The 13,458-nt window shown below is 45.8% G+C and overlaps 1 protein-coding gene across 2 annotated transcripts in view; it reads left to right on the top strand.

Moving 5' to 3' along the window:
- Nucleotides 1-10,888: 10,888 nt before the first annotated feature.
- Nucleotides 10,889-13,458, top strand: part of TMTC4 (transmembrane O-mannosyltransferase targeting cadherins 4) — a 62,851-nt gene continuing 60,281 nt past the window's right edge. Inside the window, exons 1-2 of one of the 2 annotated variants that reach the window (XM_054719921.1) lie at nt 10,889-11,025; nt 11,814-11,923. The gene's annotated coding sequence lies outside the window, so the exon portion shown is untranslated. The remainder of the gene's footprint in view (nt 11,026-11,813; nt 11,924-13,458) is intronic. The other variant, XM_054719920.1, reaches the window with a different exon arrangement.

The raw sequence follows: 13,458 nt of genomic DNA, 5'->3' as shown, positions 1-13,458 counted from the left end.
AAGATGAACAAGTGTGTCCTAGAGCAAATTAAGCCTAATCCATTGCTAGAGGCAAAAATGATAAAACTGAAGCTGTCCTACTTCAGGCATATGTGAGAAGGCAGGGGTCTTTGGATAAAGCAAAGAGGGCTGGACATTGTGGAATGATTCATTCACAGGGGCTCCAGGAGTCAAAGCAGATCCAAGGGCATTAACCAGTTTTATTTCAAACTCAGCAAAGCTATATCAGAATGTCTTTTCTGGAGGTAATACCTATTCCTCTCATTTTATTGAACTAGTTTTATCATCTTTCTAGTTGAATAAAATATTTTTTATGCTAACATCTATGGGAGACATGTTTTCAGCTTTTTGAAAATGATTCTTTAACAGCAACCATAATTGTCAAGGTCAAGACATCCTTGTGAGGTTACCTTATTCAGTGTCTGAATACAGAAAAGAATTCCTTTCTCAGTACACTTGTCGTTGGCTTGTTCAGCCTGTCCTTGAAGACTTTACTTGATGGGGAATTCATGGTTGCTTATTTAAGGTAGCCTGTTCCATTTTACATATTTACTATTAGAAAGTTAGTTCTTAGACTGAGGCAAATCTCCTTCCAACTCGTACCCGTTAGTTTTAATTGTGCTTAATCGAGCACAGAATGTGACTGCCCTTGGGATAGTTAAGATCATACCCGCCTTGGTATTTTCTCCCCCAGGCTAACCATACTTAGATCCCTATGCACACTAGAGTATTCCTCATAGATAGTGGTATTGAATTTGAAAAATCAAATTAAATTCAACACACTTTTTATTTATTTATTTTTATTTTTTTTTATTTTTAGTTTCAACTGTATTAAGCCCCGGGGACATAGAAAGGGAATCAGATACCATTTATATCATAGTGAAAGAAACAATTCTCTGAAAGGAAATTAAAAAGTTAGAAAGATTTTCACAGCTTTGTGGGATCCACGGAGGACCCAAGGGCAGGCATTCGGAATTCTACATCGAGATTAGAGACAGTGCTCCTTGAACTGGGTCCTAAGGGTAAGTGGGAAGCACTCAGGCGGTCAAAGTAGAAAGAAAAAGATATGAACCAAAAAGCCAGGCAAAAGGTAGGTAAACGTATGAACAAAAAGCCAAAGAAAATTTCTTAATCACAAGGTACTAGCATGCCCTTCAAATTCCATGAGAATTACAACAATGTAAGTATAATTTATTTTTTTAAATGATAATTATGGAAGAACAGCTTATTATTAAAAATAGTAGGCAGGTGGGTATTGGTCTGCACGAAGATCATAAAACTTGAGCTAAATAGCAAGAATTTGTCAACCCAAGGAAAAGGAGGATATTAGGAAGATTTTGTATTTTGAAGGAGAAAAACAGAAGTTTGAACAAACAGTAATTAGATGGGAGGCTACCTTGGGTAACGATTCAGAACATTGGGATCTGGTGTCATGTTGCCCAGTGCCAATTCCAGCTCTGCCCTTGATTTATGCATGACCTTGAGCAAGCTGCTTAACATCTCTTAAGATCCAACTTCCTCATCTATAAAATCAATAGTAATAGCACACCCCAAGGGGTCATTAGGGTCATATAAAATAATCCATGAAAGAAAGCATGTATCACATGCCTGACACGAAGCTATCAGTTAAGGGGAACTATTTTACTTCCTCTTCTAACATCATGCTGGTTTCCTCAGTTGTTTCAGGACTTAAAGTTTAGATTCAAATATAACTATATAGGCTCCATAAGCCTGTTTGCTTAATTTATTATAAAACACCTAGTATTGAAAATGCACATTAAAATGAAAATTTATAGAAATACTATATAAAATATAATGTTTTAAGATTAAGCAACTAAAACCATTTAGCATTTCTCTCCAAAATCTTTTATATATTTATACCAAAAAAAATCTACACTTGACAAATATTGATTGACCTACAGTAGTTCTCAAGAGCTCTTGAGAAATCTGGGAATTCTAAAAATAGAGATGATCACAAACCTGCTTGATTCCAGTTCAGGGAACATGCCTGGATTGCAGGTTCGATCCCCAGAAGGGGGCAGGACATGCAGGAGGCATCCAATCAATGATTCTCTCTAATAGATGTTTCTATCTCTCCCTCTCCCTTCCTCTCCTTCTCAAAAATCAACATTTTTTTAAAAAAAGAAAGTAGTTAGCTAATTAAAGGATAGAGTAGATAGCTAACTTGTTGAACTTTGGTGAATCAATGATAATGTAAAATGTTTCTGAAAAAGTAAACAATACATGAATGGGAGGTTTATGTTCTTTAGTATCATTAACTTTAGCTCAAGGGGGGAAAAGTATCTATTCTAACCTGTACTGTGAATTACATTTTCTTCTTAGCTCTTCAGACACCATGATCCATATAATATGCATATATTTTTTTTCTCTTTTATCTTCAACCTCTTTCTCTCTTCTGATTCTTAATTCTCAGCATACAAACAAAATCTTTCATTTGTTACAAATAAAATCCCCCCTTGACACTTTATCCCTTCCAAGTGCCATCAGCTAAAACACACTGATGGCTATCTATCCAACATCCCCTCCTCTCAATAGGACCTCCAAATTGTCAAACATGAACAATCCCCTCCTCATGTGACTTAGGGAAAGAAGACTGCATACAGTAAACCCTGATGATCAAACTCTGTTTATGCCAAACTGTCCACTTGTCCACATCCCCCGAAAGCCTCTTCCTTCTGTATTTGCTGCCCTGTAAGTGGCCCCATTGGTTAAAAATCGATGTGGAAATCATTCCAGGTTTCTCTTTATACTTCACTCCCTACACATAATCAACCACTAAGCATTGTCAACTGTAATTACTAAATATTTCCCAAATTCCCTTCTTTTTATCCCCAAATATTTAATTTCACAAGTAGCCCTTCTCCCGTGCACTACCATAATTATCTGCTTAGAATCTCCCTGCCTCTAATCTTACTCCATTCCAATCCATTGTTTGCATTGCTGCTGGAGTGGTCTTTCTAAAAACATTTCCTGTTTCTTTATCTTTCCATTGTGTTTCATTACCTTTACCCCCTAAAAGCACTGAAAGCTTTAAATTTTGCTTCTTCCTACTTATATCAGTCAGAATAAACTACAATATGCTGCAGTAACAAACAATCCCAAAATATCAGTGGCTCACCCGACAAAAATATGTGTATTTTTCTGTGCTACAGGTCACCATATGTTGGAAGAGAACTGTCCACTTTGGTTTCTCGAGGACCCAAGCTAATGGAGACTTTACATTGACATATGTTTTCAAGATCATCACAGCTGTAGAAATGACATGTGCTACATTCAATCTGACTCTTACATCTTCCATCCAAAAATGACACATGTCTCTTCTGCTCACATTTCATTGGCCAAAACAAGACACATGGGCTATCCCTAACTGCAAAGAGGATGGAGAAAAGTAATCCTACCATGTGTCTGGGAAGCAAAGAGCTAGAAAAATTTGGCAAGTAATACTAATGACCAGTGCATTATCCATTCATACTCACCTGTCTCCAATTCCTCATGCATGGCCTGCACAATAGGCCAACCAAAATGTATTATACATTTTCATGTCTCTATATTTTTGTTCAGTCCAATTCATTTGCTTAGGATACCCTCCGAATTTATCTGATTTTTCAATAACTATTAATCTTTCAAGAACTAACATAGGTATGCTCTCTTTTAGAAAACTATCCCTTCATCTAAAATTTCTCAAACCATCTGTGGTGAAGACATAAGTTTTTATTTCTAGTCCATCCTGGACCAATACTTTTTAAAAGTACAGTAAAAATAAATAACAAGAAACATATAATTTAAACAAAGACACAGAAATACACAAGCCCAAATAATTAATCAATTCCCCAGGCATTATCAAAAAGCTACAAAGTTTCTAATGACTCATAATGTGTGTACTGATTTCATTGCAGATTGCAGACCAGTAAGAAACATTTCATGGATTGGCATGGCCCAGGAACCATGCTTCTGAGTAGTACTGCTCTGACACACTCCTATTTTCCTCCCTTCTTCACTCTTACCTGCTGGGCCTTGGGCACATTCACAAATCCCTAAACAGCTACATACACTGAGTGGCCAGATTATTATGAGCTCTGAACGCATAATAATCTGGCACGGTGCATGAATTCGTGCTTGGGTGGGTCCAGCCAGCCTGGCCAGGGGGCGGGGACATGGGCAGTTGGCCGGCCTGCCTGCTGGTCGAACTCCTGGTGGAGGGGACAATTCGCATATTAGCCTTTTATTATATAGGATATACACTGAGTGGCCATATTATTATGCATTCAGAGATCATAATAATCTGGCCACTCAGTGTATATAAAAGGCTAATATGCAAAGTGACCCCTCCAGAGTTTGACCAAGAGACCGGGAGTTCAATCACTCGTTATGATGTGTGCTGACCACTAGGAGGCCCTGATTGCCAGCCAGGCCTAGGGACCCTACCCATGCAAGAATTTCATTCACCAGGCCTCTAGTTCCTCTATGAGATACTCACTAAGCCTGGTTGCAATTGTTGGTTTATTTGTCTATTTCCTTTATGCTTCTAGGCCTGTATGCCTAAGGGCATGAGCTGTTGAGCTCTGAAACTTTGGTATCCAAAAGAGTGACCAGCAGATAGCTGGCATTCAGAAAAAAAAAAAAATTTTTTTTTTGAATGAATAAAGTAAATAAATAATTAGCCCACCATTTAAGTAAGTCCCATTTAATATAGACAAGGGCATTACTGGAGTTGAATCAACAAAGTAGACAATTTTATTCAAGCTTAAGATTTAAAAGTAAAAGTGATTCATTAAATAACACGTTTTAAATATTTAGGAAATACAATTTGCCATAAGTGACATTGAAAGAAATTGCAGAGAATTTATTTGTGGGAAAAGAGGATTGTGTTTATTATATTTTACTGAAGAGCACAGAAAGGTCAAGGTAAAAAAATGTGGAACTGTTGCAAATAAGTTAGTAGGTAAATACATTTGAATATCTGAGAAGTTTCAATCTGTGGATAAACCATTATTAAAGTATATGATTACCTATAGGATGTAGTACAATGTGGTACAAGTCTTATTACGCTACTAGAGGCCCGGTGCATGAAATTTGTGCATGGGTGGGGTCCCTCAGGGTGGCCTGTGGGGGGCGGCCCCCAGCCTCACAGCCCTGCAGCCCCACCTGGCACCCCATTTGGCCTGGTGCTGCCCGCTCACTGGCACCGCCCCCACCACCACCACTGGTTGCCGTCTATGGGGCGACCTACAGGGCAATCAGGGCCCCGCTTGCACCCGCCTTGACCTGGCACCACCCGCTCACCTGTTCCACCATCTGCTGCAGTCCCATTGGGGCCGGCAGCACCTCCACTGCCGCCTGCTGCCAGCACCACATCGACGATGTGTGCCATGTTCCGCACCGCCCCCTGGTGGTTAGCATACATCATAGCGAGCGGTCGAACTCCCAGTTGGTCAAACTCCCACCTGAGGGGACAATTTGCATATTAGGCTTTTATTATATAGGATTAGCTGCCCACAAATACTTCCTCCACTCACTTCTCAGGTGGCTCCACTCTCTGCCTTATAACTCTCCTATTGGTGGTACCTTGCTTTAGCTGTGGCAGGTATTAAGTGCATGTATGTTACTTGGGGAGTGGGGGATGGGGGGAGGGCAGGCTAAGTGGGTAAGAATGAATGTCTTTCTTCCATCTCAGTAGCGATGTCAAAAGTTGTTGGAAAAAGATGAGCCATTTTGAGCCTTTGGGAAGGAGGTAAGTACTTTCATCTGTTTGCAGATTTTGGTGGGGTGCTTGAAATATTTTGGCTTCTGGGAAGTCTTGGGTCTCTAAAATGTGTACAGCCAGTCCGGTGTGGCTCAGTAGGTGAGTGTTGACCTATGAACCAGATCACAGTTCAATTCCCAGTCAAGGCACATGCCCAGGTTTTGGACTTGGTCCCCAGTAGGGGGTGTGAGGAGGCAGCTGATCAATGATTCTGTCTCATCGATGTTTCTATCTCTCCCTCTTCCTTCCTCTCTGAAATCAATAAAAATATATTTTTAAATGAGAAATAGAGATGATATGTATCTTTAAAGATTAAAAATAAATTAAAAAATTGTGCAAATGGGGTGCACTGCAATTTGTGTGACTAGAGTCCTCCGGAGTGACGCAGGGCACAGCTGTCACAGTGTACATGGCACCCCTTGATGCATCTACTGATGTGATCCCCTTGACCCTGGGAAGAGCGTAAGTATAAGCCGGGGGAGTGGGGGGGGAGAGGCTGATGGGGGGCTGAATTTCCTTCTTGCTTGCCACCCCAGTTAGAAGTTCCAGCCCAGGAACAGTGTGTGCACTGGAGAGCAGCAACAGCCCTCATGGTATGCCAATCAGAGACTAAACAGTGACAGCTGGGCAAGGGACCCACAAAACCTGTCCTCAAAAAATTATGTACACGCCCTCCAAAAGGCTCAAATGGCTCATCTCCCTCCAACAACTCTGACACCTGCTGCTGAGAAAAAGGGACAAGGTATGAGGGGGAAAAGACAATATTTACTATCTTCTCAGTTCCATTTCGCTCCAGCCCAAATATCAACCTCATTAAGCACTTTAGGTTTCTTTATTATTTTCTCAATTACAGTTGACATACAATATTATATTAGATTCAGGTGTACAACATAGAAATTAGACATTTATATAACTTACAAAGTGAACACCCTGATAAGTCTAGTATCCATCTGACACCGTACATAGTTATTACAATACTAAAGGCCTGGTGCACAGATTTGTGCACCCGTGGGGTCCCTCATCCTGGCCTGCGGGGATTGGGCCAAAACCACTCTCTGACATCCCCCGAGGGGTTCAAGATTGCAAGAGGGCACAGGCCAGGCTGAGGGACCCCATCGGTGCACAATCAGGGCCAGGGAGGGGCCATGGAAGGACTCCAGGGCGTGTCCGGCCCATCTTGCCCAGTCCTGATCAGCCAGACCCTAGCAGCAAGCTAACCTACTGGTCGGAGTGTCTGCCCCCCGGTGGTCAGTGTGCGTCATAGCGACTGGTCGAACCGTCAGACACTTAGCATGTTAGGCTTTTATTATATAGGATTACAGACTCTATTCCCTATGCTGGACTTTACATCCTCGTGACTGTTTTTATAACTAACAATTTGTACATCTTAATCCCTTCACCTTTTTCACCCATCCTCCCAAGCCCTCTCCCAACTGTCAACTATCAATTTGTATCTATGAGTTTATTCATTGTTGCATCATTTACAATAGCCAAGATATGGAAGCAACCTAAACTTCCTTCGACAGAGAACATATGGTGCTATATGAAATGGAATATTTATTCTGCCATAAAAAGAATGAAATCTTGCCATTTGCAGCAACAGCAACAAGGGTGGACCTAGAGGGTATTATGCTAAGTGAAATAAGTCAGACAGAGAAAGATAAATACCATATGATTTCACTTGTAGGTGAGATCTAAAAAACAAAAGATCAGGTTCTTTACACCTCCAGCTACATCCCTCAGTTGTACACCCAGTCTTGGCTCCACTAAGAAACGCCCTGACCACTTGACCCTGGACCTCTGAGCCTCTTTTTCTTCGTCTGTAGAATGAGGATAATGATATTCACTTTAAAGAGTTTTTGTGAGAATTTTTAAAATAATATGTGCAAATGGTTTAGCACAGTGCCTGACATATACTCAGTGCTCAAAAAGCCTGCTTTCTGTGTGTCTGGTGACCCCAGGGCTCCTGTCCAAGCCAAGGGGTGAGGGCTAGTACATCAACCAGCAGCAAGGAGATATTCTCTACATCTTATACTTATTAAACCATGAGACTGTGAAAGGCGGGATCAGCACCAGGTTTACCTTTGTATTTTCCACAGAGCCTGTCCCTATGCTTGGCACATACACTGAGTGGCCAGATTATTATGCATGCGTTCAGAGATCATAATAATCTGGCCACTCAGTGTAGTATGTTATCGTTTTGATCCTGGCTGGCTCAGCACTTACAGAACAGAATACCACTCTATTGTTAGGAGATTCTAATTCTAACTCCGGCATTGCCAGTGACATGCAGTGTGACTTTCAGAAATGAACTGTCCTCAGAAAGACATTCTGAATGCCTGCTCTGCGGAGGGCATGGCAACTGCAGGGGGTACAGTTAAGACGGACATGGTCCTTGCCTCTGTGGAGCTCTAATGATGGAGCTAGACTTTATACAATGGTTAGCACATGGTTAGTTTGTTGCAATTGTGATAAGAACTATGAAAGTATAGAGAGAGGAACCTGCGGGTGCTTGGAGAAATAATTCCAAGGGAAGGCTTTTCTGAGAAGTTTACCTTTGAGCAGAGACCTGAAGGATGAATTAGAGTTAGGAAGGAGTCGCGGAGGAGAGCAGGAGGGAATGCTGCAGGTGTATATGAAAAGCTCAGGATGGAAAGGAGCCCACGCTGTGGGACCATAACAGGCCAAGGTGGCTGAGCTTAGGCAACAAAGCTGACAGGGGCATGAGATGGTTCAGGAGCAATAGGCAAGGGGCCAGGGCACGGAGCAGCATCCGGGCCTTCAATCTAAGAGCAATGGAGAGCAGAGGTGTGCCAGCAGGGGCCACAGTGAGAGTGGATCGTCCTGGGATCAGGAAATAAGGAGGGCATTATCTGTAGAAAATTGAAAGACAATAGTAAAACTCAATAGAACTTATATTCACCATGAACTGCTAATTCTAGCAATGTCAATCAGTAGTATACTAGTAAAAATGTTTAGGCATTGGTCCTCTTGGGAAAATAAAGGTATATATGGTCACCGATATAAAGGATATTTAGCACAATATACACATAATGATAAAATGTGCAAATACCTTTTATTGCAAATTCATATAGTTGGTGGATTCTCATGGAATGCTTGTGTTAGTTTTTGCCCAGGGCTTGTACCTGTATCCAGCGGATGCCTGTAATTCAACCAGGCCTGATTTCACAAATGGAATTGCATCTCCATCTGCTCTTTTCCCGAACAACCTTATTGTCATTCAATATATGTGATCTGTTAAACTATTTCTCGACCTTGTACAGATTAAACCCATTAAACTAAACTCTTTTCGTTTCAGCACTAAGCATAACACATGCTAAGTATGATCTACATTATTAACATTTTCTCTATCACCTTCTTAAGTCTATAGAGACAAAGAGCAAAGCAAATCAAAGCTGAGTCATAATGTTTGTCAATTTCCGTGGTGTAAATAATCCCACGGTGGCCCATTGCACTCCACCAATGGGACATCCCTGAATGTGGTTTAGGCAGGCACAGGCAGCACAGCACTGTACGTAGAGCTGAACGTGGAAAGAAGTGGACAGACTTGACAGACATTTAGCAAGCAGAACCTTGGTGGTTTGTCAGGTGCCAAGGGTACACCCATCACTAGCACAGGGAAGAGGAGCAAGAAGTGAAAGCACGCGATTCCTTTCTGGATGTGTTCTACCTGAGATGGTTGTGTGACACAACCACGTGGAGAAGCTGAATAGGAAACTAGATACATGGGCCTGGAGGTCAGAGAAGTAAGGGCCAGACTCATAAATTCGGGACATATTGATTTAAATCTTGGCATTAAATCATGCAGGGGAAAGGTGTGGCGTGCAAGGAATGGGCGGAGACCTTTAACATATGTCATCTGGAGGTCATGGAGAAGCAGATAAGCCAAGGACACGGGGGGAGCAGGAGGGCAGAGTACCGCTATCACCAAAAGAAGTGCGCGTGTTAAGGAGGAAGAATGAATTTCGCTGAGAGGTCAGGTAACCTGAGGAAGGAGAGTGTCCTCTGGATTTGGTAATTGTTGGTGTTACTGGAGGCAGTTTCGGTGGAGTGTGAAACCAAGACGTGAAAGGGAGCTGGGAGACTAGAAGAATGTGGGCAGGCAGCTCTTTCAACAACTTGGGCTGAGAGTAGGAGAGAGGCAGGGTGGCATGGGAACGGTGCGCGAGGTCCGGGAAGGCTGGGGACTGATTCAATGCTGTCGATAACACAGATTCAGTCAAGAAAGAGGTAGAGGTTGATGTTAGCATGGATTCGGTGATACTGGAAAAACTGCGGGGTAGATTGGAATCTGCGCTTTAAAGAGTAGGTTGGTAGGTTTGGAGGTGGAAAGTGGACACAGTTTCTCTTTTTCTTGAAGCAGGAGACAAAGTAATCTGAGAATAGGGGTCATGGCGGGGGGAGGGGGGGGGCAGAGTGGCAATCCTGTTGGGACTGGAAGTTTAGGGCCAAGTGACGATTCGTGAATGAAGACGGATGGCAGATTTCGCCAGAGCAGGGTTCCTGGGTCAGCAGGAGAATGAAGACCCTGGGACCTTGGGTGAGGAGCTGCTATAAACAAAAACAAAAGCCGCAAGGCCTTGGATGGAAGAAGGCAGTTTCCGGTCAGTTCTGAGAGGCAGAAAGTGGAGACACACATTGTAAGTAACTCCTCCCTGACAGTAAGAAGTCTAGAGTTCTGGTGGTTCCGATCCAGCTCCTTTTCCTGCAGGGAGGCTGCAAGAAGCTCGGGAGAAGACAGGAAAGGACGCGGCGCTGGCCGACGACAGGGAACAGCACGCGCCTCCCGTCTCCCGCAGCCCGCCGCACCCGGCCGGGTGGGACCGCCCCTTCCCGCCCCTTCCCGCCCCGGCCCGCCGGGACTCCACTACCACAACTTCGCTCCCTCCTTTCCCGCCCAGTCGTCCAGTCCCTGCGCTTCCTTCGCCGCCGACAGCCCTTCGGGCTTGACGTCCCGGGTGCACCAGCCAATGGGCTGAAGAGGGACGGCTGCAGCGGTGAAAGTGACGGCAGAAGCAGCCAATGGCCGCAAGGAGGGGGCGGACCGAGCAGGAGTGGGAGAGTGAGCGCCCGCACGCGTGGGGAGCTGCGGGAGGTGCGGGCGGCGGGCGGCGCGCGGCGCGGGAGGGGGGCGCGGCGGGGCGGCCCCTCCCCCCTGCCCAGCTCTGGGCGGGCGACCAAAGCGGCGGGAGTTTCCGCGCCTGGGAGGGAGATGCGGCTGCCGCCCGGGCTCCTTGCAGGTAACGCGCGGGGCGGCTCCTGCAGGGCCGAGTGGGGCGGAGCACGCCGCGGGGCGAGCAGAGTTGGGTGCGGAGTGGACGCAGGGTCCCCGCTCCGCGGCGCCCGAAGCTTCGCCCGCCGGCCCGGTCCCCGCGGCGGGTCTGCTGGAGGAGTTGGCTCCGGGACCGCGATTGCGACCGGGGGTCACGGGTTCGCGGGCCCCGGGCGCCCCGGTGTAAGCAGCACGCGGGACAAAGGGCTCGGCGCGGAGGGTGCGCGCTCCCCTTGCCCACGCCCCGCGCGCGTTTCGGCTCCTGAGTTCCCTTCACGCGGTGCCGTGGTCACCCCGCCTGCTCCGGCGGCGCGGGCGCCCCCTCATCGTGGGGGGTACCGGGAGCCTGCGGCACCTGGCCTCGGGGACCCGCGCCTGGCCGCGGCGCCGGCGAGGGCTGAGCGCAGCCTGGCCGCTTGGCCGTCTGCCCGGGGTTAAAGGCGGCTCCCCTGCAGCGCAGCGAGTGATCACTGCTCCTCGGTGGCTGCGGAGCGGAGCGGCTGGGAGCCGCGTGCCACTGCCGGGGGCCACCCCGCCGTCACTCCTTGCGCAGGCTTGGAGTTTGGGGAAGCCGAGCAGGTGGCCCAGCAAAGAAGTGGGAACCTTGGATACTACGGGAGGGAAGCTGCTAAGAGGCGGGGAGCCAGGCAGAATGGAGACATGCCGAAGGCAGGAACTGGGCATTCCAGGTTCTCCGAGGGCCCTGCAGGAGAAGAGGAGGGGGAGACCCACTCAGCTTTCTTGTTGACTCCCCAGGATCCGGCCCTGGCCCAACAGGGCACCCCAGATGTTAGGGTCCACATCATGCCTTAATCTTCTGTTGCCTGCGCACCAAAAGATTAGTCTGTTACAATCTGAGGCAACAGGTGAGGCCCCACAATTAGTTAAAGAAGCACAAATTATTTTCTGATTCAGTATTCTTCCCGTGAGGCTATTTGACCACCTTTTGTGAAATCATATTCAAATATGTGGGGCTAAAGTAGATACCACCAAAGCCATCTGTCATGTTCACAGCTCTGTGGTGCATTTAAAACTGGGAAGTATTTGCTTTCTTCCACGTTAACTTTTGAAATCAAAGACTACTTGATTATCTCCATATTAAATCATGGGATCTTTCTAACTATTCAGTCTGGTTTATGTATCTATCTTAAGTAGTAGGAGTAATTTGTTTAGCTGAAATGTAGACAACAATGAATGGTTGGGGCCTGCATGAGGACCTGTATTGCGTTTGCAGCTGTAATTTGGAGTTGAGCAATAGTTTATCCTTTCCTTGGAAAAGAAAGAAAAGGCAGCAGCAGGTAGCAGCTGGAATTCCCCCAGCACCTGCAGAGAGCATGCGTTCTATCAGGCGGGGAAGCTCCAGGGACCAGCAAGCAGTGAGAGATGCAGAGCCTTTTGTCTCTGGATTGGAAATCTGAGAAGGCCATCAGATGATGAGTCCTGTTGACTGTTGGGTCTCTCTTGACATTCACGCAGAAGCCTATCAAAAAAGATGTCTTTGACCTCAGAGGGCCTCTGTGGCTGACTTCTTATTGATTCCATAATCTGGGCGATTCCCTGGGAGACCCGGAAACAAATGCAATCAAACGGCCTTCCCAGTCCAGGGGCCTGGGATTCTCCTCTGTCTCAGCATGAAAGGATGGGGGCAGGTCCCTTAACTAGGAAAGACAAGGGCCTTGGTACCAATAATTTTCAAAAGAAAGCAGTTGTGTGCCTGTGCTTGCACCCACCTTGAAGAAGGTACTTGTAATGACGGTAACCATCCCTGGGCATTTATTAAAGCCAGTGTTTCTAAGCTCTAGGTGGATGTCCTGGTTAACCCTCCTGACAACCATGTAAGGTCAGCACAGTATCACCCTCACTTTAGAGGTGAGGAAACTGAGGCCCAGAGAGGTTAGGAACTTGCCCAAAATGGAACCCAAGCAGTCTGACCCAAACATGGTTCTGGTAAATGCAAAAGAACGGACCTATTCAGGGTGTGGTGGGAATGGGGACAGATAACACGTGATTTGGGGAGGTAGTTTGATATTGGTTTGGGTGAATTCCAAGGCAGGATGCTCTCGCTGCTGGGAGGTTACTACGCTCTGCAGAGTCCCACAGGAAGTGGACGCTGAGAGGATAGGTGGCATCCTCCAGGCCAGAGGACTAAGTGGCAAGGCTGAGACAGACATTTCTGGCTTTAACATTTTGCCTGTTTGAAAGAAAAGGTAAAAATAAATGTGTATTTTTAACTTGACCCCTTCACAGGTATTGAAGGTCATAGCCTCACCTAGAATCACTTCCCCTCCTCTTTTTGATACCGCTCAGCCCTTTCTGGAATAAGGTATTACCTCAAACCAGTCAGTCTACAACATTCTCTCCTTCCTCTGTCGTCCGTGTGTGAACCACTGACCTGGCCATC

The sequence above is a fragment of the Eptesicus fuscus genome, chromosome 8 (assembly GCF_027574615.1).
Source record: "Eptesicus fuscus isolate TK198812 chromosome 8, DD_ASM_mEF_20220401, whole genome shotgun sequence".
In the NCBI taxonomy this organism is placed as follows: domain Eukaryota; kingdom Metazoa; phylum Chordata; class Mammalia; order Chiroptera; family Vespertilionidae; genus Eptesicus; species Eptesicus fuscus.
This window is presented reverse-complemented; position numbering and strand designations above follow the sequence as displayed.